The 27,021-nt window shown below is 41.6% G+C and overlaps 3 pseudogenes; 1 reads left to right on the top strand and 2 right to left on the bottom strand.

Annotated features, from left to right (window-relative positions):
- Positions 1–2,601: 2,601 nt before the first annotated feature.
- On the bottom strand, positions 2,602–2,985 carry LOC102877215 (annotated as a pseudogene).
- Positions 2,986–4,210: 1,225 nt separating this feature from the next.
- Positions 4,211–7,163, bottom strand: LOC102867656 (annotated as a pseudogene).
- Positions 7,164–12,529: 5,366 nt separating this feature from the next.
- Positions 12,530–27,021, top strand: part of LOC102877614 — a 26,573-nt pseudogene continuing 12,081 nt past the window's right edge.

A 27,021-nucleotide genomic window follows, 5' to 3' on the forward strand; every position in this document is an offset into this window, starting at 1 on the left:
CCCACCCTTAGCCCAGTGCCATTACCCACTTTCTTCCCAGCTCCACCCTCCACCAGGATAATCCTTCTCATCTACCAAGTCCCTTCAGAAAAATATCTTCCATTGTCCAACCCATGATCTGGCAGTTTGTATCTTAAGCCTTTCTTGGCTTCTGTGATTCCAAAAACATTGACGTTGTAGATTTTACAATGTGAATTATATTCGGTTTCTGTTTCTTTACAGTTTCATTTGTGAACTGAATTACCAACTGCATTTTTTGTTTTCTTTTGCCATGCAATAGGGAGGTTACCGGCTGTCTAGGTGGAGCTTCTTCATGGTTTTAAAGATGTTTTAATCACTCTAGCTAGGGCATTTATCACCCACTAGTCCTGAGAATTATTTTGAGGAAAAAATAAATTCTTTGGCTTAATCATCTCAGGAAATGGTGCTTACCCTATGCCCTGTACTTGCAGATTTACTTATTACCATAGTGAAGACAAAGAGAAGCTCTAGCAGTAATGCAACTGGGCTAATTTTCTTTGCACAAGCTTATTTGATCTTAACCCTAGCATATTGGTCCATAGTTCTCTTTTCTTTGAATCCTATTAATTTTCTCATGGTATCCATGTTTTGTCTCACATACTTTGGCATGTTGGTAGGCTATTCCTTAGAAAGCATGCTTGGAAAGGTAAAGGGTCACTAAAAGAGAGGAGACCCTCAACAGGATGGAGTGACCCATTGACTGCAGCAGTGAGCTCAAGTGTGTCAGAGATGATGAAGATGGCACAGGATAGGACAGGATTAAAATCTGTTGTTCATAGAGTCACTGTGAATCATGACTCAACAGCAACAACAACAACATGCATATTGAAAGAACTTATCCTGGGAAATGCTAATCCAGAGTATTTACACATTTCTTGCCTGTATCCTGTATGAATGGTTTATGAACCACTCATGCTATGGATAGAACTAGAGTTCTTTTCCATAGACTTGTTTGAAAGGGAAGGATGTATCCCTTCGGTTTTGTTAGAGGCTGATATGAAATATGGTGATGTAAAATGAGGAAGGGTGTTAGATGGTGGCAAAGTCTGACATCTACTAACTCCACAAATAGAAACTGCTCCATCATCAACATCTACAAGACAGAAGTGATTCCCATAAGGTCAGACATGTCCCGCACGTTCCCACACCTCCTTCTGCTAATTCCAACCACAATCTTGTTATCCAGGTTCTAAAATCTGATGCAATAGCTATACAGACCTCACAGTACCATACTCATAATTATGACGTTTATTAGTGCGACATCAGAAACCTTAAAAATTGGCTTCTCTAGCTGTTAAACATTAACTCCTATTGAGGGCATGGTCTTGGGCTACTTTATCTGCGGGCACCTGGTCTTGCAGATCATTGATAGCTGTGGGTCCAGTTTATGAGAGTGCTTTTCACACTGTGAAGAACAGTGTGACTGGTGGAGAAAGGGTGCAGAGACTGTCACAAGATGTAACCAGAGGAACCCTGGAGATAGAACCACAGTTAAAGATTTTGCTTGCAGGATGATTGAAGGAAAAGCAGATTTATGACTGTTATGAGACAAACTTGTGATTGAGGAGACTAGAGGTTTATTTGTGCTGCCGAACTGCCCCGAGATAAAGTTGCTGAACAACTGAGGAAACCAGAGACTTCTTGTATTTGTGCTCCTGAACTGAATCTGTACTTTCACTGGGTCATAATCATTGATAGGCTCCAGTCCTTCACGGTTCCAGTGTCTTTTAAGTGTGTTCTGACTTTGGCTCACCCTCCAGCCTGCTGTTTGTTGTTGGCGGATGCCATTGAGTCAACCACGATTTATAGTGACCCTGAGGGTAACAGATCTGAACCTTGCCCATAGCAATCCTGAGAATAAAGGATCTGAACCTTGCCTTATTCTGTGACATCCTCACCCTCTCTGATACACCTCAGCCTGCTAATTGTCACTGTGTCAATATTAGACAGTATTCTGTTGTTATTCGTGGGATTTAAAAAAAAAACAACAATGTTTTATTCTTGCACAAGGGCCATGCTAATCTTCTTTGTATCGTTCCAATGTTATTATATGTGCTGCTGAAGCAAGCACAAAAGAACTCAACAATATTTTCTTGTATTTGAAGTGAAAGATTACACAGTAAGTCAAGTTCCATTTTACTGTTTCTCTACAAATTATTTAATGATATTGGTTTCTTTTTTTTTTTTAAGAAAACTTTCACGGTTTTATTGTATAATGAGGCATTGAAACATCTGAACAAATCAATATCTGGGCGGTGAGGCAGCTGCTTTCTCCTTCACTTCTTTGGGTTACTAGAGCAACTTGTCAGTACATTAAAAAGAAAAAGACAGCCTTTTGCATTACCTAAGGCTTTCCAAGACATGCGCTGGTACAACACAAACTTCTCCTGTCAGATGCAACTAGTCTAGTGTCCAAACATCATGCACTGTGTTAACACCTCAGTGGCAGCAGCGCACTGCACCCACTCCTACCTCGGCCTTGCTTGTTTGTGTATGATATTTGGAGCATCTGGAGGAGTGTGAATAGTATCGGGAAAAGGAGGGAGGAGGAAACAGCATTAATGCCTGGCTGGGACGAGGTCAGACGAAGTTGTGCAGAGAAAGCCTGAACATATCATTGGTGCAAACCCAAGCATCATTGATATTCTTTAACAGGAACATCTGGTGAAAGCCCATGATGGGGTCTTCATCGGCCTTGAGCTGGCCCACAACCATGCTGAGGATACAGCTGTCTGGCGTGGGCTGATGGTCCTGCGACATGATGCTGTGCTGGATTTTCTGGAACGGAAGGCTAGACAATTTCTCCACAATGGCAGCTTTCCCCTAGAACTGTTGTCCTTCCCACGTAAGGCATGATGTGTCAATGTAAATTGTGCCTAGTTGGACTCTGTCGTTATCAAATAACTGGTAGTAATGTTGAATGAAGCTGGATTCAATCTGTCCCCAAATTGACTTGTCTCCCATTATGGAGTGTCGCCCAGCCTCCGTGAGACCCGAGGGGCTGGCATGATGGTGGCAGCGGCGGCAGCAACCCAGCGCGATCTGCCTGATATTGGTTTCTTATTTGTTCTATTCTGCTTATAGGATTTCTAGGATTCTAGTTTCTCTGCTCCTTTATCTCCTCATCTCAGCTTTTAAGTAATTTTTGACCATTTGGTCTCATAAATCCATGATTTGCCTTTATAAAGGAGCTCATAGGTTTCATCTTTAAATAACCAAGATAATCTGTTATTTAGCTAAGGTGGTTTCAAGGGGTGATTATAGTTGAAAGCCTAGAAATGATATTTTTCTTTCTCAAGAACACTTCCTCAAAACAACTACGAGATATCATCTCACCCCAGTAAGAATAGCAAAATTTAACAGAACAGCAAACAACAAAAGCTGGCGAGGTTGTGGGGAAACTGGAACCCTTATTCACTGTTGGTGGGATTATAAAATGGTGCAACAACTATGGAAGGCTGTATGGCGCTTTCTCAGAAAGTTGCAAATAGAAATACCATTTGACCCAGCAATTCCACTACTGCGAATTTACCCGAAAGAAACCATAACTGCCACCCAAGCAGATACATGCAAACCCATGTTTATTATGGCTTTGTTCGCAATAGCAAAGAGCTGGAAACAACCCAAGTGACCATCAACAAACGAATGGATAGAGAAGCTCAGCTATATTCACACAATGGAATACTATGCAGCATTGAAAAACAAGGAACTCATGAAATATTATGCAAAATGGATAACCCTGGAGGACATTATGCTGAGTGAAATAGCTCAGTCACAAAAGGGCAAATATTGTATAGGGCCATTATTGTAAAATGGGACTGACATCAGGGTTGAGGGAAGAAAGAAAAGGAGGGGAGGAATGACGTATATTGCATTGAAACAGATGAGGGAGAGGTCTGAAAGAGTTTTTCTTTTCAAGGAGAAGAGTGATTTGGGGTGGTTGGGGGTGGCCAGGGAGAAAAGTGCAACGATGAATGATTGGAAATCCTAAGTCTCTGTAAACTTTCATTAAAATTAATAAAAAAGAACACTGCCACAATCACGTATCATGAGTCTCAAATTACTTAAAACTCAGTAAGTGCCACTGATGAGTAATTAATTGTAAATCTTCAATGAAGCTGATAAACTCTTCTACAATTTTTTTTTTAGTTAAGTGATGATTTTATTGCTGAAGTTCATAAAGACAAATTTATGCAACCAGGGCAGAGGCTGTGGATGATTCATATTTTCAATGGGGGGAAGGACTCTCTTTGTCTTATAGTATTGAGCCAGTTGGTGAATTTGGCTCTCAATCAGAATCAGATGGAATTTAGCATCCTTATCCTTTTGTTTTCAACAATTAGCACCAGGCCTAGTTTTCACAGCCGATATTGAGCTTCCCCAGTGGTCCTTTCCACAGATGTAAACTATTTGATTCCTATGCATACCATCAGGTGAAATCCATGTGTATAGCCTGCGTTTATGTTTCTTGTAAAATGTATTTTCAACGAATAAATTGTTGACTGTGCAAAAATATCATCCTATCTCTAGCTTCATTTCTGTCACCAAGTCCATGCTTTCCAACTACTGATCCTTCTTCTTGATTCCCAACTTTTGCATTCCAGTCACCCATCACTATTAATGCATCTTGATTGCACAAATTGGTAGAAATAATCTATTTCCTCTTCTTTGGCTCTGGTTGTGGCTCTGTTTGTTGGTGCATATATTTGAATGATACTGGTATTCACTGGACTTCCTTGTATACGTATGGATATTATCCTGTCACTCACAATATTTCAAGAAACATCTAGAAATGACTTTTTTAACTATGAAAGCAGCCCCAGTTTTCCTCACCTTTTCATCTCCAGCATAATAGATCATATGATCATCTGATTCAAAATGTCCCATGCCAGTCTGTCTCATCTCGTCAATACCTAGTATGTCAATATTTATGCATTCCATTTCTTCCTTAACAATATCCAACTTTCCCACATTCATAGTTCTTACATTCCATGTCCCAACCACTAGTCTGTTCCTCCTCCATACTATTTCCACACTTGAAAGTTCCACATCTATTGCCCTATCTGCTAGTCTAAGTGTGTTCTGTTGTACATAAAGTTTTTGAAGGATCTTGCCTGAAAGCAATGAGTACCAGAAGAATGTCTATCTTTGTTTCATTGATTATGCAAAGGCATTTGACTGTGTGGATCATAACAAACTGTGGCTGACTCTGAGAAGAATGGGAATCCCAGAACACTTGGTTGTGCTAATGCTAAACCTATACTTGGACCAGGAGGCAGTCGTCAGAACAGAACAAGGAAACACTGCATGGTTCAAAATTGGGAAGGGTGTACGCTAGGGCTGTATCTTGTCTCCATACCTTTTCAATCTTTATGCAGAACAGGTTATCTGGGAAGCTGGGCTCTATGAGGAGAAATGTAGCATCAGTATTGGAGGAAGAATCATCAACAATCTGCGCTATGCAGATGATATAACCTTGCTTGCTGAAACTGAAGAGGACCTGAAGCGCTTGCTGCAGAGGGTCAAGGACTGCAGCCTTCGGTATGGATTGAGACTCAATATCAAGAAAACAAAGAGTCTCACCACTGGACCGATTGGCAGCATCATAATGAATGGTGAAGAGATTGAGATTGTTCACAGTTTTGGTTTGCTTGGATCCACAGTCAACACTCTTGGCACCAGCAGCCAGAAAATTAAAAGACGTATTGTGATGGGAAAGTGGAAAAGTCTGTGGTTAGAGACCTCTCTAAAGTGCTGAAGTGCAAAGATGTCAGTCTGGAGACTAAGGGGTGCATGATATATGCCATGGTCTTTGCAATCACTTGCTATGCATCGGAGAGCTGGATAATGAGGACTAGAGATGATGGAGAATTGATGCCTTTGAGCCGTGGTGTTGGAGAAAAGTGTTGAATATACCATGGACTGCTAGGAAAACAAACAGGTTTGTCCTGGAGAGGGTGAAGCCGGGCTGCTACCTGGAGGCAAGGATTCTGAAGCTTCCTCTGACATTCTTTGGAAATGTTGCAAGGAAGGACCAGTCCTTGGAGAGGGACATCATGCTTGGGAGGGTGGAGGGACAGTGCCGGAGAGGAAGTCCCTCAATGGGATGGATTGATTCAGTGACTGGGGTAATAATGGAGGCAGGTGTGTTGGAGATGGTGAAATTGGCATAAGATAGGGCAGAGTTTAGGGCTGTTGTACATACGGTTGTTGAGTCGCAGGCAACTCGAGGGCACATAACAACAACATCCTTTTGTTACTGAATGCAAGGGGTTCCTTCTGTAGTCAATTGCCAATAAGACAAATGGAAAAGCACTTTAATACAGATCTGTGGAGGGCAGTGGGTCTCGGCCTCAAAGACTGCCACCCCATCTGGGAATGGTCATCGGCTTTTATACCAGGGTGAGACTCACTTAACAGTGCACTTTTGTTAGTAAAAAAATAATTTCTACGTCTGAAAGGAAAGTTCATATTTAAGTTCTAGTAATTCAGGAAGGATGAAAGTCAAGCAAGTGTTGAGAACATTTGTTCATCCGGTCGCTATGAGTCGCCTACTGGATGGCACTTAACAACAACAATTCAGGGATGGCACAGTCCCCTTCCTGGTAAACAGGCCGATTAAGATACAGTTTACATATTAAGGGGAAACAGCCTCAGAGAGATGTAGGAGAGATGCATTTTCTCTTTTGGTAAACAGATCAAACTACATAAGTAAAGAAAGGAAACAATTCTGAGGCCAAGTAACTAGTTTTGCAGGCTGAAGAAAACTGATGTCAATTTTATAACTATGTAACTATGGTTTTATAAAGAATTATGAACTTATTAATACTACCCCATCATTTTCTGTTCCTTTCAAGATGCCTTCGAACAGCAACAGCTTTCTTAATGAAATGGTAGAGATCCTCAGGAAAATCAGGAGCAGGTCCTTTGGACTTAAGGATTCTCAGGATTTTATTGCTTGTCACAAAACGCACTTGTGCAACGCCGTGTTAATCTCTGAGGATCACACCGATCTGGCTAGTTTTTAGATCTGCTCCTTCATGTCGTCAGACGTCAAGTTCAGCCAGGTGCGGATGCTGCGGCGATAGGAGAGAGCCGACTGGGACAAGCAAACCCCTCCCGGGAGCATGCATGGGACCCATGATCTCGGCAGTCAGGCAGCGGAAAAAACCTTCTCCGCCTTATGAAGCAACTAATTCGGACCGCTTACCTAACCTAGCAGTTTAATGGGCACACACTAGGAGCTCACTATCACCTAATCTTTTTCCTATGTTGTATTTTGTTTACCTTTTATTTACTTTGTGATTGTTTTTTACCACGCATTATTTGAGTGGTAATGATTTACATTTGTTGTATTATCTGTTTGATGATCTATGAATGAACTTGTAAACTTCAGTGAATGGATGGATTATTGGTTGAACGGAGAACAGGTTTAATCACAGGGCCTTTTGCCCCCTAGTGGGCGCGTGGGGCAGCGACCGGGAGCTGGTTGGCAGCTCTGGCAGCCAGTCGGAGCCTTCGCCCCGCCCCTCCGCTGCCGCGCGCCCGCCCGAGCGGCTCACGCAGTCTCCCGGAAGTGTTCCAACTCCGGCTCCGCGGCCTGAGGTGAGCGAGCGGTGGGTTATCTCTACACTAGGCCAGGTCGGGCGTCGGCTACGTCTGCGCTGAGGATACCGGGGTCTCGGGACCCCGCAGCGCGAGGCTGGCGCGCGCTTGTGCATCTCGAAGCGAGTCCAGGTGGTTCGCGCGCATGGCAGCCTCCACGGTGCGGGGTGGAGGGTGAGGCCGGGCTGCTGCGCGGTCTGCGGACGTGGACATAACCCGGGTCTGCGTCAGCGATTCCGAGCCTGTGGGCTAGTGAGGTGATCCCGGCCTGTTGTCCGCACTGTGAACAAACTGTTTCCTTGCCCCTGCTGTCCCCTCGAAACTGCGCGCTCCAGAAAGGGGGGGTCTCGATAGGACGCTGCTGGAGGAGCCCCCGGGGTGCTGCGGTGTTTGGGGGTGCGGGGTGTGGACTGCAATGGGCAGCTGCTCCCCGCGCCTTGTCAGACCTGAGCTGAACCCCAAACACCTTGACGCCTGCCCACAAACCACAGGCCTGAGAGCTTCCTGGGTTGAATCCACCACCAGTGAACCTCGGAGTTTCTTGATTCGTGTGACCCTTAATGCACGAAGTGGACCCTACTCAGTTTAGTGGGAGAAAGGAATCTGCCAGCTTCTGTCAAGATCTGTCATCTTGGAAACCCAGCGGGGACAAGGCTACCCCTTCCTGCAGGGTCGCTGTCAGAGTCAGAATCCACCTGGTGGCAAATAGGGTTTTGTAGAGCAATGGTGAGATTTAGAAATAAGCCTTCCATGACTAACACAGAAGGTGCTCAGCAGATGTGTATTGTGTACATTTAAAAGGCTAATTATACCACTAATAAGTATAGCATGTAATTGGGATAATATTTTTATTAGAAGCAGATCCTCAGAATCATTGAGATTAAACTGTAAAAGCTCCATAAAGTATTTTTTTATCCTTAAATCTCAAAAAATAAAATTGATATTTTTTATTTTAAAAACCTTTTTTAATAGGCTAATTTATCCCTTTTGTACTTATTATGCATCTGTTTTCCCATCATTATTGAAGGAAGAATCTAACAATCATGCTCTATTTAAGAAATTTTGATAAAGTGATTTACATAAAGTAATTTTTGCCAATGAATCAGGCCTCTAGGGACATGACATTTCTGTTACACAGGAATATAATACATACTTATAAAGATATAAAGAGATATATATATATAGATAGATATATATATGGTATATATTATATACTTACATAATTGTTGTGTGGTTGATTGCCAGCTGAGTCGAGCATGACTCATAGTGATCCTATCAACAAAAGGCCTGAAGCCTTTATATAACTATGATCATTTATCAAAGTTCATAGAGTTTCCAGAAGCATCTTGTTTGAGAATTGCCACTAAAAATAAGATGTAAATATTTTATAATGTTGGTAAACTCTGTGGAGTGTGAACCTTCTCGCAACTGACGCTCACTGGATTTCAGGGATTGTGAATCGTACAGGAAGAGATTTTCTATATTTTGCCTGGTGGTTGGTTTTGAACCTTCAGATGGGTGCCACCCTTGGCTCCCAAGGGACTGGTCCACCCGAGTTCTCTATAAGGTTGATACCATACATGTATATACACTTGAGAGAGAGTAAGAGAGTGTGTTTGTATTTTTATATTTTCTGTTTCTTTGCCGAGAGTATTTCTTATCTCATTGAAACTGTTTTTAGTTCAGTTCATAGACCAACTCCTGCTTGACTTGCTTGCTTTCTTACTTGGTTTTGGTTCACATTTGCCTGTTTCTTCACATGTCTGGAAAGTTTGGATTCCATCCAGGGTGTTTTGGATGATATATTGTAGGCTTTAAAGATTCTGTTCTATTCCTCTGAAGAGAATGAATTTTAATTCAGACAGCAGTTCAGGGCTTGACTGATCATCATCACCTTGTATTGACTTGATTTTGTGCTTTGTTGTGACATATCTTTCAAAAGCCCAATGTGTTTCCCAAGTCTTTTAACTTGAGGGGACCCCTCACTAGACTAGGTGTCTTCTGTGGAGCTTGTTGACATGGCTTTAGGCTTTGTTAGGGACTGAGATAGGCCTTCCTCTAGGGGGTGGTGCTTAGAGTCTTGTGTTTTCTCATGTGACATTCATGCTAATGTGTTAAGGTGGTCCCTCATGGATGGGCAGAAAGTCCCAACTCTTTCCTAATTGCCTTTTGTATCCCCCCTTTTAGCAGTACCGCAAATCCTCTTTGTTAAGCTTTGTGTGGTGTTACCCTGCTCACGTGCGTGCGGTAGATTCACTGTGTGGTGGAAACCCCACACAGACCCCTCCACCTTCTGGTTCCCTCCTTTCCACTGCCCTGTCCTTCACATTCCAGCCTCTTCAGCAGCTCTGTCATCTGGGCACTGCCAGCCACTGTGCTCTGCTCGAGTTAGGACTTCTATACTGTGTGAGAAAAACTGCCCCCATTCCGAGCTAGGATGGCTGTGGGGTTTGTTAGGTTCCAGGAACAGTATAGAAGAGACTCAGGATCTAAGGCTTCAGAGAGGACTAGGAAGAAGACGACTCTGAGAGAGACTCACAAAAGCAAATAGTGTCCAGTTGATTAGTGAAAAAAGAAAGAAACAAACAACCAACACAGTCCAGAGTCTGAGAGTTCTGTAGTGGGTCCCCTCTTGCAAGAAGGAGAATCTGTTCAGTGACAGAGTTCTGGTATTTATGGGGTCTTCTCTCTAAACTTAGCTTTTTTGCTTTTCCAGTTAATGACATTGTCTGTTTGCAAACCCGATGATGCCATTTGAGCTGGGATGGGCCCAGGTTGTACCACTGGGAAAGGTAGAGGACACCCACCCCCACCCCACCCCACCCCCAGACTAGATCCATCAAGGAGAACTCTGGAGAGTGCCTTGAAACAGCCCAACAGTTTTTCAGACACTTTCAGTACTGGGTGCAGAGAGGGCCCAAAGAGACTCTTGAGGCAGCTTTGGAAGCTCTGTTTCCAGTGTCTGCAACCAGAGGTTCACAGCAAAGAGCAGATCCTGGAGCTCCTCATGTTGGAGCAGTTCCTGACCATCCTGCCCACTTCCATACTCACCCACACACTTGGGGAGCCACTCCTTGGGCATCTCAGAGCCCTCAAGAAGGCTATGGGGGTTGAGGACTCCAGAATGAGGCCAAGGCCTGGACTGACTGCCAAAGCCAGCCACCCAGCTCCAGGTCACTATTCTATATGTACACTTGAGGACAACTAGTTGTTGTTGCTATGTTGTTAGTTGACCTGAAGTCAGCTGCAACTCATAGTCCCTACTGGCAACATGCCCAAAGTATATGAAGGAGCTTAAAAATCCTTGCCTCCAAGGAGCAGCTTGGTTTCACCCTCTACAGAACAATGTGATTTACTGCCTTTGAAAACTTGGAGTGTCAGCTATGGGTCGGTTCCAACTCCATGGCACATAACACAACATTCCCTCTAAACAAAGCTTTTTGTATTGTGTATTTCCATTTTACTTAATGATTTCCTTTTTAAGCCTGGATTATTTGATTGTTAGTAATTTCTGTATATTAGAATGTGTTATTAAATTATAATTTAATTACATTGTAGTCAGAGAAAATATGCTGTAAGATCCCAGGATTTGCTATTTAATATGCATTTGATCTGTCTTGTTGAATGTGTATGTGCAGTTGAATGTGTTTTCTGCAGTTGCTGAATTTAGTGATTAGAAAGTTTCAAGATGATCATCAGTGAATGGTGCCATTTAGGTTTATTGTTTAGTATTTCTCTTCTCTATTTTGATTGAAGCCTTGGAAATTTTTATAATATTATTCATAAAAGAATTCAAGACAATAGTTGTATCTACAGGTAGCTGGTATTGTTCTGAACATCCTCTGAGCCCAAGATTAAAACTGTGTGACAGGTTTATTATCACTTCCAAAAGATACCACTTTCCAAGATGACAGTAAAAGGTGGCCACTTGGGAATTTCATTGCACCTTTTAGAAAGCTGTATTTTGTTCTCTTGAACATCATCTTTATTCTGGAAGCATCATGGTATTTACTTGTAGGACACTGGTGTGCTTGTCCCACTTTATCTTGTAGTCTCCAGATGGTCAGATGTAGTTAGAGAAAGGCTAGCTGCACAAGATGGTGCTTGTCTGGAGACCCAGAGTGAAAATGGTTCCCTTTTGTTTAAAAAATTTTTTTATCTTATTTTATTATTTTTGTGTGTACCATCAAATCAGATCTAACTGGTACAGGAGGAGATTGTCCCTCCTTCTCCAACAGAGCATCTGGTGGATTTGAACCATGCACTTCTGGGATTGCAGTGCAGCTTCCTGCCACAAGGCCATCAGAGCTCCCTGAAAATGGTTCTTGAAGTTAATGGCACTCTTCTACTTGGTCTGAACATTTGAAGATCAAACAAGAATCTTATCAGGAGACAGGGTGTTGGTGGCAGTTTAGATATGGTGTTGGTGATTTGTTCTGTGGTTATAAGCTTACAGTATTTCCAGTTGAATGCAGGCATTGAGCTCCTGGGTTGTGTAAACAGTTAAAGTCCTCTGCTGTTAACTTAGAGGTGAGAAGTCAAATGTACCTATTAATGTCTTGAGTGAAAGACCCAGTGATTACCTCTGAGTAACCAACCAGCCATAGGTAGCACTGTGGAGCATGTCGCCACTCAGTGGGTCTACATGAGCTGGAGCCATCTCAGTACTAGCTGTTTTTCATTTTGTTAATCCATTGGGCAGTTTCAGAGATCCATGGTTGAGTCCAAGGCTTCTCAGAAGGGCACGTAAATTTGTTCTAAAATCATGTTGTTCTCTTTGCATCACAGGGTCTCCTTCCTTCCCCAGTGTCTCTGCAGGAATCTCTGTGAAGACCTGGTTTTCCTCAGAGTTTGTTCATCTGGAAGGACTTTGCTGACCTGAAGGAACTTAGCAAGTCCAAGGATGCCATTGGAGATGAGAGAAGCCATGATTCAGGTGCCACCACTGATAAAGACAGAGGACCTCCCACCCCCTGGACCAGATACTGCCCCTCAGGGAGAACTCTCCAGCCCTGAAGCTGCCCGACAGCTTTTCAGACATTTTCAGTATCAGGTACTTTCTGGGCCCCATGAGACCCTGAGGCAACTTCGGAAGCTCTGTTTCCAGTGGCTGCAGCCAGAGGTTCACAGCAAAGAGCAGATCCTGGAGCTCCTCATGTTGGAGCAGTTCCTGACCATCCTGCCCGGGGAGATCCAGACGTGGGTGCGCACACAGTGTCCCCGCAACGGAGAGGAGGCTGTGACTTTAGTGGAGAGCTTGAAGGGCGATCCCCGGAGACTGTGGCAGTGGGTAAGCAGAGTATTGGGATCTGGGGTCCTGTTGGGGTGTCCTTCTGCTTCATTTAGGGCTTTGTGTGCCTGTCAGGTCCTTGGGCGGTATAAATGGCTCATATTTAAAAACGAACTATTAAGGTTGGTGCTTTGAAACCACCAAGTAATGGAGTTTGGAGAAAAATCTTCTCATCTACTTTCCATGCAGTTTATTGCTAAGAAAACATTAAAGAGCACCTCTGCTCATGGTGTTGCTGTGAGTTGGGATGAACCCTTGCATGGCTGCTTTGTTTTTCCTTTGTGTGTTAGTGATTGTTTGCATTCTTAGCTGTTAGAAATTGAAGATAAAATCTCCTATACCATTCTAATTTAACACTAGAATGTTTGCATTTGTTCTGAGTTTTAATTGGTACAGATTGTCCAATTGAACTCCTAATTTAGAGGTCTGTCATCAAGGATTTGCAAGCCTGTTTCACTGTCAGCAATTGCCTTCTTTGATATTTCTATCAATGGCTGGAAATACCTGCTGAATAAGAAAATGAAGGTGTCTTATCTTCTTCTTTATTACCTGTTCCTAAGGACTGTCCTGCAATCTGTTGTAGAAGATTCACTTCATGTTTTTAGAAATCCCAAGTCGGAATCCCTCAGTAACCAGTAATATATGGTCTTTAGATCCGCAGCCAGGTTCTAGGACAGGAAAGCTCACCTGAGGAGGTGGAATCCACAAGCTGCCAAGTAAGGGAGGCAGAGGCCAGTCTTGAAGTGATGCCTCAGGAGTTGGGACTTAAGAATTCAGACTTGGGGCCAGAAGAACATCTGAACCTTGTCATCAAAGAAGAACCTGACACTGAGCCAGAATTAGGTGAGATCCAGTTATTCATGGTGGTATTGGGGGCCTTGGAGAAAGTTAGGTTCCTGGATGAGTTGAAAGTGCCTTCAGATTGTAGTGTACCTGGAAAGTTTGGGAACAACATCAATGTGCACAGGTCACCTTGATTAGAAGATTCAGTGTCTGCATTTTCAACCACTTTATGTCTGTATTAGACCATTTGGATTTGGGACTTGAGCAAGGAAGGGAGAGAATATGTGGGAGAGGGTCTTTGGAATGATAGAGGGATTTGGACTTTGTTCGTGATGTGATTGGAAATCTTGAGTTGTGAATGGAAATTTGTTCGTGATGAGAGTAGAAATCTTGAATTATGGATGGAAGTATCAGTTCTAATTTTCCAATTTTTTCTGGGTTTTTTTCCTTTCTTTTTTTTTAATTCAATGCTTTCTGAGGAATGACTGAGAAGGGCATCTGAATTCTGAAAACGTCCTGTTTTTCACTTCAGCGATGGCTGCTCCGCAGCTTCTTATTAGACCTGAGGAAAGCCTCATGAGCAACCAGGACTCTGGAGGCTCGCTTCTCCAAGCCTCATCTCAGGTGAGCCGAGTTTCCCTGCTTTTCTTCCTTTGAACCAGTTTTGAGGATTCACCAGTAGTCAGGAGGGCTGAAATGAAGTCCATGGAGAAGAGGGCCTCTCTAGGATAATAGGAACTATATACATGAAGAGAAACTTGAACTTCAATATTTCTCTCATGTCTTCTCAAGGTAGAATGGGGTTTTTTTTTTACCTCTCAAAAATTTTATATTTGTTTGCATGTAAAATTTATGTACAGTGTGTTTCATTCATATACATTGTGTTTCACACATTCTTTTCTTCACCTTTGTTTCATATAATCATTCCCATACATTATGCCTTATAAAATTAATCACCATTGATTTATGTCCACTGTTACATCATCTTTTCATATTTCCACTGAACCCTATGGTTTCTCCCCCCTTTCCCCAGGGATGCATACTTTTTATTTATTTTTAAATTTTATTTTATATTGGTTTGCATACAAAAGTCATGTATATTGTGCTTTGTATACATTGTGTTTCATGCATATGTTTTTTTAACTGCAACTTGGAATAGAAATTAAAGGTAGAAAAGACCATGATGATTCAATACTTGTTTTAAAGCCACAACACTAATGTAAGACTTAGAATGAGAAGGATGCTAGTTAACGGAGAACTTTATTAACACCAAGAACAAAGAGCTGAGCGTGGAGTGTGTACTTTAGATTTGGGTCCTGTGCTGAGAACCTCATAGATCTAGGGCAAAGGGTGGCCAAGATACACGTATGTGACCCAGGAATACCTGGTCCACACATGCTGAAATGAGATAAGGACTTTTCCCAGACCTGATAGAGAGAGGAAAACCTTCTTTTGGAGCTCAGTCCTGAATTTGAACTTCTAGCTGTTCTTTAAGGCCATCCACTGGTCTTTGCTCTGACTGTGATAAGCATATACATCACCTGTACAGTTCCTCTTATGCATTTACAGTTCATCTCCTTTTGCCTTTCCCCTTCCCATACTGGGCACCTACTGATCTGATTTCTGTCATCACAGATTAGTTTGCATTTTCTAGGATTTTGTATGAAATGAAATCATATCATACGTTTTCTTTTTTTCAAAAGTGATGAATTGACCTTGCTTCTTTAGCTATTTTATTACTTTCTCACTGTTTTTTTTTTTTTTAGAACATAATTCACTTTATTTGTTATAGAAAATCCACTAGGTGGTGGCCAGAGCTGGAGCCTGAGTCCTCTGCACGGAGACTCTGGTGTGAGTCTTTACAAGATGATCTGTGAATTCCTGGTAGGGAGACTTCGTGAACACTGTCTCTTTCCAGAGATCTGGGGTCAGATAGCTGTAGGTCTTTGAGATGGCATCAAAGGTGGCCTTAGCAAAGTTGCCCAGGGTAGCTGTGCAGCCCCTGGCTGAGGTGTAACAGTCATCAATTCCAGCCATCATCAACAGCTTCTTAGGCACAGGGGCCGAGACGATTCCAGTGCCTCGGGGTGCAGGAATCAGACGCACCAACACAGAGCCACAGCGCCCAGTCACCTTGCAGGGAACGGTGTGAGGCTTGCCAATCTTGTTCCCCCAGTAGCCACGCCGCACAGGGACAATGGAGAGCTTGGCTAGAATGATGGCCCCGCGGATAGCAGTAGCCACCTCCTTGGAGCACTTGACGCCCAAGCCAACATGGCCATTATAGTCTCCGATGGCAACAAAGGCCTTGAGCCTGGTCCACTGGCCAGCACGTGTCTGCTTCTGCACTGGCATGATTTTTAACACTTCATCCTTGAGGGACATGCCCAGGAAGAAGTCGATGATCTCAGATTCCTTGATGGGCAGGGAAAAGAGATAAATCTCCTCCAATGATTTAATCTTCATATCTTTCACCAGGTGGCCCAGTTTGGTGACTGGAGCCACTCCTTGTCCTCGGCTTTGCCTCCTCGAGCTCCGCGGCCCCGACCCCCGCAGACCGCTACCGAAGCCTCCGCGGAAACCTCCACGGGCTCCCATCCCAGGGCCTCCAGGCCCTCCCGCTGCGCCGGCGTCATCCACCATTTGGTGTTTTCTCAGAAAAGCTTTCTCACTGGTTTTAAAAATTGATTATAGTGGACCTGGAAGTTGTTTTATTTATGTACCTTGTGCCTAAGATCCAGTTAGCTTGGAAAATTTTGAGGACTTTATTTATTCAACTCTTCTTATTTCTCCTACCAGCCTCTTGATTCATAGAATTGTTGTGACTTGTTGGACTCGACAACTAGCAACAACAACAACAACAACAACAACAGTACCTTGATGAATACTGTGAATTAAAAGTACATTGTTTTCCAGTGTGAAGGAAGGAAAGTGAAACACAATACATGCAAATTTTATATGCAAATCAATATGAAATAATTAAAAAGAAAATAGTACTATGTTTCATAAAGCACATGTTGCAGCATGAGGTATCTGTATGAGTATTCCCCATTCTTGATAAGAAATTGGATAAGAACGAAAGCTCAGAGAAATTTTACAGTTAGTTGAAGATCATAGAACCAGAAGATAGTAGAGCTACCTCTTAGAGTCTCTAGTTCTGCATAGCTCACAACTCAAACTCATTATTGTCAAATTGGAACTCTCACAGCTGACTCTCAAGCAGGTTTTTAGAAACTGTAGATTACATGGGAAGAGCCTTCCCATCTTTCTCCTGTGGAGCTGCTTGTGGATTTGAACCACCAGAGAGATGCCACGTCAGGCTTAGCAGTACAACAGGTCCCCACAGAGCAGGCTACCGGAGCTTTCTCTACTTCCATTTGTTGTGGTTATAAATTGTCTAGGTGCAATTGACTCATAGTGACCCTCCAGTGGGTTTTCAGAATCAATAAATTGCATGGGAGGAGATTGCCCATCTTTATCCTACAGAGCAGCTAGTTGATTTGAACTGTTTGCCTTTGGCTTGGCAGTGCAATTGCTTACTACAAAGCCACCAGAGAACATACGTTCAGAGGACATGTGAGGGCTACCTGATTCATGACAACTCATCCATTGAATGAGTGTTACAGTCTAAACTTGGAATTCTTAGGAGATTACAGGAGTGTGTTACTCTTTCTCTGAATACACTAGTCTTGTCTCTGTGGCTTAATACAGTCAACTTTAGTATAGATTATTCCCTCAGTGAAAATTTGCACTGACAACAGTTTCCTTTTTCATTTGTTTTCTGCCTTGGATTTCTAAATTTCACTTACATTGGAAATGTCTGACATACTTAAGTCATTTAGAGAGTTAAAAAAAATATGGAGAGGTTAAAAAAACCCCACACATACCTCTGATATGTTCTCCATTCAACAGAAGAGTTTACACCCCTAGTGGTATACACCTTAAAAACATGCACAGAAGTTAAAACCTAAATGTTTTCTACTCCAGACATGAAATAGTGCAATAGAGACTGTAGTTTTACACTTGGCCATTAATATTTTCCCCATAGGTATGGTCAAGCACCTTACTTTGGAGCCACGTTTAAGGTCATGACATTGTATATTTTCCAGGAGCAGTGGAGACACCTGGATTCTACTCAGAAGGAGCACTACTGGAACCTCATGCTGCAGAACTATGGGAAAATGGTCTCACGAGGTGAGAGCATGGCTTACCCAGTGGAAGTTGGTGCAACAGTTCGGAATTTGTAGGCAATGTTTATATTCTTTTATAGACACAGGTTCACTCTGAAGTTCTCAGGGTGGGAAATATTAGTAACACAATTGGTAAATGGTGTGAGTGAAAGCTAGCAGAGGTACAAGCAAGAACTTCCTTGCATTCAATACTTGGAGCGTCGATGAATACACTGCATACAGTAATTCCTTTATCTCAACGTCAGCCCTAGGCAATAGAGATGCCATTCCATATTAAATATGTGAAAGTGGTCAAGTTACTACCTCCCTGTTACGTACCTCCTAAGTGCTGAGTCAGGATGGAACTCAGTGTAGCCGTCTTGGAGTCCGTACTCCCTTTCACCAGACCACACTTCCTCTTTCGTACGTGGGTATGCTTCAATCATCACCCTATCCCCAATCTCACAGGTGGTTTGCAGATCCTTCTGTCTACACTCTCAGACTCTGCTTTCCCTCCTTTTCAGCATATTTCCTGGCATCTAGTGACTACTAGTCTGATAGGCCCTATGCCCTTCTGAGTGTCCTGTCCTGGGGTTCAGGACCTTCCTGGTTCCCTTAATGTTGGTTTGAAGGATCCTTTGAAAGACACAGAATGTACTTCCAGTTTTCCTCACAGACTGAGGCTTATAAACTGTTTTCTCTCTGTGCCAGGCACTTCCAGTCCCAAGCCTGAACCAGCTAATTCAGCAGAGTATGGGGAAGAACAGCCAGAACTCTCCCTTCATGCCAGCGAGAAGATTCTCCCACCCACCTGCAGAGGTGAGTCAGCTTCCATTGTTCCTGAGACATTTTTGATCTTCTCTTGATAAGGCAGGTGTGGTGGTTGATGTGGTTAGCTTTTGGTGTCTATTACTTAGTTATAAATAATCATAAGTGGGCACGCTCAGTTGTAATATTGATGGTGGATCCCCTCATCACTGTTTCTAGGACTACTGACAACATGTATTTATCAGTTGAGGAATTATCCTACTTTGATCTGCTGTCTTCAGACTTTTCTGTAAAATTGTTGATAGTTTTTCTCCTGTGAGAGTTAAGATTGGTAGTCTTCTCTTAGTCTAGTTATAATGAACAGTAACCAACTCACTCTATATGTAATAAAACAAAGCAAAAAGTAGAAAAAGTGCTTTACCTAGTCTTTAACTTTCATTAGGCAGTGTTGTTGTAGTTGTTATGTGCTGCTGAGTGGACTATGACACATAGCCACCGGACAGTCTGTTAGTCCATCTCCTTGGTGGTCATCTTCTCTTTAGCTGAGCCTCTACCTTTCCTAGCATGATGCCATTTTCCAAGGACTAGCCCCCTTTGATAAGAGCCCAAAGCATGTGAGGTACAGTTTCGCCATCCTTTCCTCTAAGGAACACCCTGATTGCATTTCCTCCACGGCAGAGTAGGACTGGTAGTTTGGGGTTTTTTAGCAGTCCCTGGGATAGATAATCAGAACTCTGCCAACATCGGAATGCAAAGGCATTCTTTGGTCTTCTTTATTCATTGTCTAACTTTCAGATGCATTGGAAGTAGTTGTGAAATCTATAACTTAAATCATAATGTACCTTAGTCTTTAAAAGGATATCCTTGTTCTCTAGCCCTTTGTTGAGGTCTTTTACAGCAGATTTTCTAATGCAACATGTCTTTTAATTCCTTGACAGCTGTTACCATTCATATTGATTGTGGATCTAAATAAAGTTAAATCTGTGACAATTTATCAGTCTTTTCACCATGTATCATGATATTGCCTATTGATTCAGTGGTGAGGATTTTTATTGCATTGATATTGTGATGCAATCCATATTGAAGTCTTTGATTCTATAACAGTTGCTTCAAGTCTTTACTTTTAGTCTTTTACTTTTTTAACAAATATGGTTCTCTTATCTGCATAGTGCATGTTGCTAATGGGTTTCCTCCAATCCTGATACCACCTTCTAATAGTTTATTTTCATTAAGCAGTAGCAACAACAAATACCTCACATAAATCATACCTTTTAGTACTGGGTAAAAAACCTGGACTTGTTCTGTTGCTTTCTACACATTTTCTACAGCATTACAGTTCTGAACAAACCAACCTACAGTTGCCTCTACGAGTCTATCCAGTGGTTGTGGTGGTGGTGGTTAGGTGCTGTACTCGTCGCATTGCACTCCTATGAACAAGATCGAATCCTGTTATATCCTCTGCCATTTTCATCATCCTGGACACATTGGAGCTCATTGCTGCTGTCAGTACATCTCATTGAGGGTCTTCCTGACTTTCATTGACTCTCCATCTTTCCAAGCATGGTATCCCTCTCCTAGCACATACTCAAAGTGTGTGAGTTGAAGCTTTGCCATCCAGTGGTAACTTGGGGTAAAGACCTACTTCAGAAGAAACAGCAATTTTAAGCCCTAGGGAGTCCAGTTCTATCCTGATGCTCTTGAGAATTTCTTAATCAGAATCAGTTGCTACTGTCAGAATCAAATGGCTACTGGCACATGTATAGTCATAGAACACACTTACCAACATATTCATATCTCCTTTCATTAGATACAGTACATCTTAGAGCCACGGGAAAAGAAAAGAACTAAGGCTAGAAATTGTGTGGAAATTGTTTTTTCTGTCCATTGGGATCTGTGTGACTTGACAACAATAAGGAGGGTTTTTTTGGAGAGTTTTTTAAGGATTCTAACTGTATTTTATGATCCCTTTTTTACTAAGGAATTAAATGGATAAAATACCAGAATAACTCAAAATAAGTAGGGGTAAATATTATGGATGTTTTAGGTAATTTTAGTTTCATATGTGTATGTGAATATTTGAATGTTAATATATTTTATAATTCTTGCAAAATACATACAGTTTAACTTTTATCTGTTTAATGTTTTTCATGTGGACATTTTGTGGCATCATTACATTAATGCTATTGTACAACTTTTACCATAAATCTGTTGCCAAATTTCCCATCACCATCAAGAGAAAGTCAGTGTATACAAAAATGACTACTTTTTCCTCACCTCCTCTTATTCCTGGAAACCACTCAAACCTTAGTCTCTATATAATTACCTATCCCAGAGAATTAATAGCAAGCTCTGGTGGCCTAGTGGTAAGAAACTGCCTTGCTATTCATTGACTGCACAAAAGCATTTGTATGGATCACAACAAATTGAGGCTAATCTTGAGAAGAATGGGAACCTAGAACACTTGATTGTGCTCATGTGAAACCTATACTTGGACCAGGAAGCAGTCCTTAGAACAGAGAAGGAAAACTTTGGATGGTTCAAAATCAGGAAAGGAACATGTCAGGGATGCATCCCGTCTCCATACCATTTAATTTGATATGCAGAAGAGATCAGTTGGGAGGCTGGACTTTATTAAGAGGAATGTGACGTCAGGATTGGAGGAAGACTTTGTTAAAAACCTGCCTTACGCAGATGATACAACTTTGCTGGCTAAAGCTGAAAAGGACTTGAAACATTTGCAGTAGAAGGTCAGGAGCCATAGTCTTCAAGATGAATTGAAGCTCACCATCAAGAAGAAGACAGACTCTCACCGCTGGGCCAATTGACCGTACCATGACAGATATAGAGCAGATTGAGGTTAACAATTACACCTTGCTGTATTCCACAATCTTGGCTCCAGCAGGCAAGAAATCAAAAAGACAAATTGCATTGAGAAAATCTGCTGTCAGGGACCTATCTAGAGTACTAAAAAAGTAACAGTGTCAGTCTAGAGACCAAGGTGTGCCTGATTCATGCTGTCTTCTTTACAATTACTTGTTATGCATCAGAGTGCTGGACAGTGACCAAGGATTACAGAAGAATTGAGTTGTGGTGCTGGAGAAGAGTGTTGAACATACACCATGGATTGCCAGGAAAACTACAGGTCTGTCCTGGAGGGGGTGAAACCAGGCAACTCCTTGGAGCAGGATTTTAAAGCGCCACCTCACATACTTTAGGCATGTGGCCAGGAGGGACCTATTCTTGGAGAAGGACATCTTGTTTGGAAGGGTGGAGGGACAGGGCAGGAGAGGAAGACCCCAGATGAGATGGGTTAGCACAGGAACTGGAGCAATGGAGACAAGTGTGTTGGAGACAGTGGACTGATAGGGCAGATTTAAGAGCCATTGTATTTAGGATTGATAAGAGTCGTAGGCAACTCAATGGCACATAACAACAGCAACATACCAAAGGCACACGGTTCGGATCTGTCAGTTGCTCTGCATGAGACAAATCGACAGTATCCTCTGTGCAATTTACTGCTTCTGAAAACCCACTAGAGGGTCAGCTAAGGGTCGGTTCTGACTCAGCAGTACAGAACAGCAGTGACAGTTCATCAGTCAGATGCCTTTGGGTTGGCAGTTGAAACTCCTTACTGCTGAATAGTCCATGGACTGCCAAAAAAAGCAAACATGTGTCTTGGAAAAGGTGCCAACAAAATGCTCCTTGGAAGTAAGGATGGTGAAGCTTCCTCTCTCATACTTTGGACTTTTGCAAGGGGAGGCCATTCCTTGGAGGAGGGTCTCCAAAATAGAGTGCAGGGACAGGGGGGATTAATCATGGGATTGTACAGTTTGATGGGTGGGGGCTGAGGGAAATTGTAAGAATCTATTCTGGAAAATAGTGTATTTGAATTTTGTAAATAAACTAGTATAATAATAATAATCTAAAAAAAGAGGAAGACCACCCATTAGCTAAACTGACATTAGAACTGCTGAAGTAGGTTCAAGTGTATCAAGGATGATGAGGATGACACAGGATAGCACAAGTTCAGGTCTGCTGTTAGTAGGTTTCCTCGTAGTTGTACACAACTCCGCAGTACCTAACAACAACAGATATTAGTTGTTATATAATCTCAAATCAGTGAGATTATATAATACTTGAGCTTTCATGGTATGGTGTCTAGGGAATTGTTTTGAATCCACCAGTGATTCCTCAGGAGAAAGGTAATCAGTATCCCCTTGTATAAATTACAGCCTTGGAAACTTGCTGGAGGGTCAGCTATGAGTCTGTTCCATCTTGATAGCACTGAGTTGAGATATAATATTTTTCCTTTTGTGATTGACTTATTTTACTCACCACAGTGATTTTAGGGTTGATTGATGTTAGAATGTATCTGGATTTCACTTTTCTTTGTATCTGAGCTATATTCCATTCATTTAGTTTACCCATGCATATGTTGATGGACATTTTCTCTGTTTCTTCTTCTTATTTTTTAATAATTTTTTGATACTAGTTTGCCTACAAAGTTTGTCTACATTGTTTTTCACACTGGATCTTACACATTTCCTTTACCAGCTTCTCCCTCTACCCATCAAATTGTGCAATGATTACCCCCCTGCCCATCCTTACCTCTCTGCTCCTACCCCTACCCCCACTCATACCCATTTTACTAGTTATCTTTCTATTTCTACAGTAATGGTCTTATACCATCTTTGTCCTCATGGGACTGATTTAGTTAACTTAGCATAATGCTCTCCAGTCCCTTCCAAGGTATGTAGTTGTTGTTGTTATGTGCCGTCGAGTCATTTGCGACTCATAGCGACCCTATGTACAACAGCCCTAAACCGTGCTCTATCCTGTGCCAATCTCATTGCCTCTGACAAACCCATCCCCTGTACCCCACTTTTCAAAATCATTGTTCTTGCATGTTGTGTAGTATTCTATCATGTGAATGTACCACAATTTCTCCATTTGATTGTGGTTGAACATTTGGGCAGTACAAATCTCCATTTGTGTCACCTTTTCAGTTTTTTCAGGGTATATTCCAAGCAGTGCAATAATTAGGTCATATGGAGTTTCTGCATTCAGCTTTTGAGGAAACGCCAAACTACCTTCCAGAGTAGTTGTACCATTTTAAAATTCCACCAACAGTGTGTAAGAGTTCCTGTCTCTCTGCATCCCCTCCGACATTTATTACTTGATAATGGACATTTTCCTGATGTTTTGTTTCTTGAACAGTACTTTGGTGAACACTGATTGACATGGGCCTTGTGTTAGCAGTCAAGCAAGTTTGAAAATACTATATATTCCCATCCACTCTTTCTTTTTTTCCTGCTCCTATCTCACCTGCTAATATGAATTCATTAGATCACACCTTAATCTAGGCTGTGGAGAGTTGGGCATATAAACCTACTTGCTTAGGCAAAGAAAACCCACAGTAGTTTTGTCAGTGAAAAAAATACAGGAAAAAAAGTTTAATTTAGTATGATTAATTTGGTTGCCTATAGATGATACTCTGGATAAAAAAAGTTGTAGGAGCAGCACTGTGTGATTGATTATTGCAGAAATCCAGGTCATAGAAGGATAATATGAGATACCAGAAGAAATTGCAGAACCAGCAAAAGAAAGGGCTTTTCTGAAAGATACGTGAAGTAATTAGCCTGCCTTCTCAGTCTGGACTAGGACCAAGCGCAGAAGTCAGAGGCTAGAGGACATGTGTCCTGTGAAAGAGGAACATATAGTTAGAACAGGCGGTCGAATCCCCTTATGATTTTTCTTTTTCCTTAGGATCTTAAGCATGACCATTAAGTTTATGTACAAGAAAGTAGTGGGCAAGAATAATAGAAGGAAGTGTTTGGGTTTTTAATTTTTTTTATTATTATTAATTTCTATGAAAATTTACAGAGACTTTGGATTTCCATTCATTCATTCTTGCAATTTTCTCCCCTCCCAACCCTCCCCCCTACCCCAGAACACTCCCCTCTTGTAAAAGTAAAACAAAAGTTCTTTCATTGTTTTTTTTTTTTAATGTATTTATTTATTTTTTTTTAGTTCTTTCTTTGTTTTACAAACCCTCCCCCAGGTCCACTCCACCACGTAGCCTTCACTCTAGACTCCCGTCATGACAAAAATACCTAATCACATATCCCTTTTAAACAGTTTTCTCCCTCATCTGTTTCAATGCAGTATACATTATTGAACCCATCTTTCTCAGTCTCCCCCGCAACCCCAAGGTCAGTCCTGTTTTACAACAGTGGCACCATGCAGTATTTGTCCTTTTGTGACTGAGATACTTCACTCAGCATAATGTCCTCCAGGGTCACCCATTTTGAATAATATTGCATGAGTTCCTTGTTTTTCAATGCAGCATAGTATTCCATTGTGTGAATATACTGCAGCTTCTCTATCCATTCGTTCGTTGATGGGCACTTAGGTTGTTTCCAACTCCTTGCTATTGTGAACAAAGCCGCGATAAACATGGGTGTGCATTTATCTGCTTGGATGTCAGTTATGGTCTCTTTGGGGTATATTCCCACTAGTGGAATTGCTGGTCAAATGGTATCTCTATTTGCAACTTTTTGAGAAAGCGCCATACCACCTTCCACAGTGGCTGCACCATTTTACACTCCCACCAACAGTGAATAAGGGTTCCAGTTTCTCCACAACCTCACCAGCATTTGTTGCTTGCTGTTTTGTTAAATTTTGCTATTCTGACTGGGGTGAGATGCTATCTCACAGTTGTTTTCATTTGCATCTCTCTTAGAGCTAAGGATTTTGAACACTTTTTCATGTGCTTGTTAGTTATCTGAATATCTTCTTCGGTGAAGTGTCTGCTCATATCATGTGCCCATTTTTCAATTGGATTATTTACCTTTATCTTGTGATGCTCAAGTATTTTATAAATTCTGGATATAAATCCCTTATTTGATATATTATTACCAAATACTTTTCCCCAGTCTTTGACTTCCCTTTTTGCCCTGTTGAAGAAGTTTTTGGATGTGCATAGGGATTTGATTCTTAGAAGGTCCCATTCATGTATTTTTTCATTCTCCTGGTTGTAGGTAGAAAGAAGTTTTAAAAGGAGAAAAGGCAGGAATGGTGATGAAAAAATATGAGTCTATTGAAGTCACTAGATGGTAGAGTTAAAAGTGTGGACACTCACCAAAAAGGAGAAATTTGAGTTTACTCAAGGGTTTCTTGTTATAAAACCCTGGTAAACTCTTCTGAAAAGCTGACCATTGACAACCTGATGGAGCATAATTCTATTCTAACACACAAAGCTAGCAGAAGTCAGAACTGATTGAACGGCAAATGATTGTTGACTGTATTATAAAGAGCAGATAATTAGAATAGAAAGGCCATTCTGATACTGATGTGAGAATAGATGGATGGATGAGTGGGTTTGAAAAGGGAGCCTAGAAAGAGAAGGTGATCTATACTAAGAATATAAAGTATTTTTATATGATAGGGAAAATTACAAATCATTAGGTATGAAGCATTGTTGAACGAACAACATGGGAAAGCTGTGGGGGCAAGAAGTTGTCTTAGAATTTATTATGTCTTCTACCCAAATAAGGGCGCTATAGTGGTCTGCTGAGTAGAGAGTCTTGCTGCTAGCCCAGGGGTAAGCAGTTAGATTCTACTAGTTGCTTGAGATGAGCAGTTTCCTCCCTGGAACATTATAGTCTCTGAACATTTGCTAGAGGGTCAGTCTTGAGTTGGTTCCAACTCAGTGGCACTAGTTGAGTTTTGTACCAAATAAGGAACTCTAATGGCACAAATGAAAGGTTGATGCACTGAACCTCCTCAGCAGTTCAGTGGGAGAGAGACATAATGATCTACTACCATAAATATTGCAGCCAAGCAAACACTTTCAGACAGTTTTGCTCTGTTAATTAGGGTGATATGAATAGAAATAAACTAGATGACAGCCAACACCACCTACAAGAAACCACAAGAGGATGAAAATAAATAACAAAAGTTAGAGTATATGTAATTGATAATTGAATGAGGAAAACAGTTTAAATATTAAATACAAAAACTAAAATAATTAAGGAATAGATTAAGGTTTCACAAATCATTGCTTTTTGTATCTAATATGGAAAGAGTTAAAACTGGTTACAAAAAGTACTTTTTGAATGAAAAATGGAAGGCATCCACCACAACAAGATAAAGGTAAATAATCCAATTGAAAAATGGGCACATGATATGAGCAGACACTTCACCGAAGAAGACATTCAGATGGCTAACAGCACATGAAAAAGTGTTCAAAATCCTTAGCTCTAAGAGAGATGCAAATGAAAACAACTGTGAGATAGCATCTCACCCCAGTCAGAATAGCAAAATTTAACAAAACAGCAAGCAACAAATGCTGGTGAGGTTGTGGAGAAACTGGAACCCTTATTC

The sequence above is a fragment of the Elephantulus edwardii genome, unplaced genomic scaffold (assembly GCF_000299155.1).
Source record: "Elephantulus edwardii isolate Elephantulus edwardi_28Jun2011 unplaced genomic scaffold, EleEdw1.0 scaffold00233, whole genome shotgun sequence".
In the NCBI taxonomy this organism is placed as follows: Eukaryota; Metazoa; Chordata; class Mammalia; order Macroscelidea; family Macroscelididae; genus Elephantulus; species Elephantulus edwardii.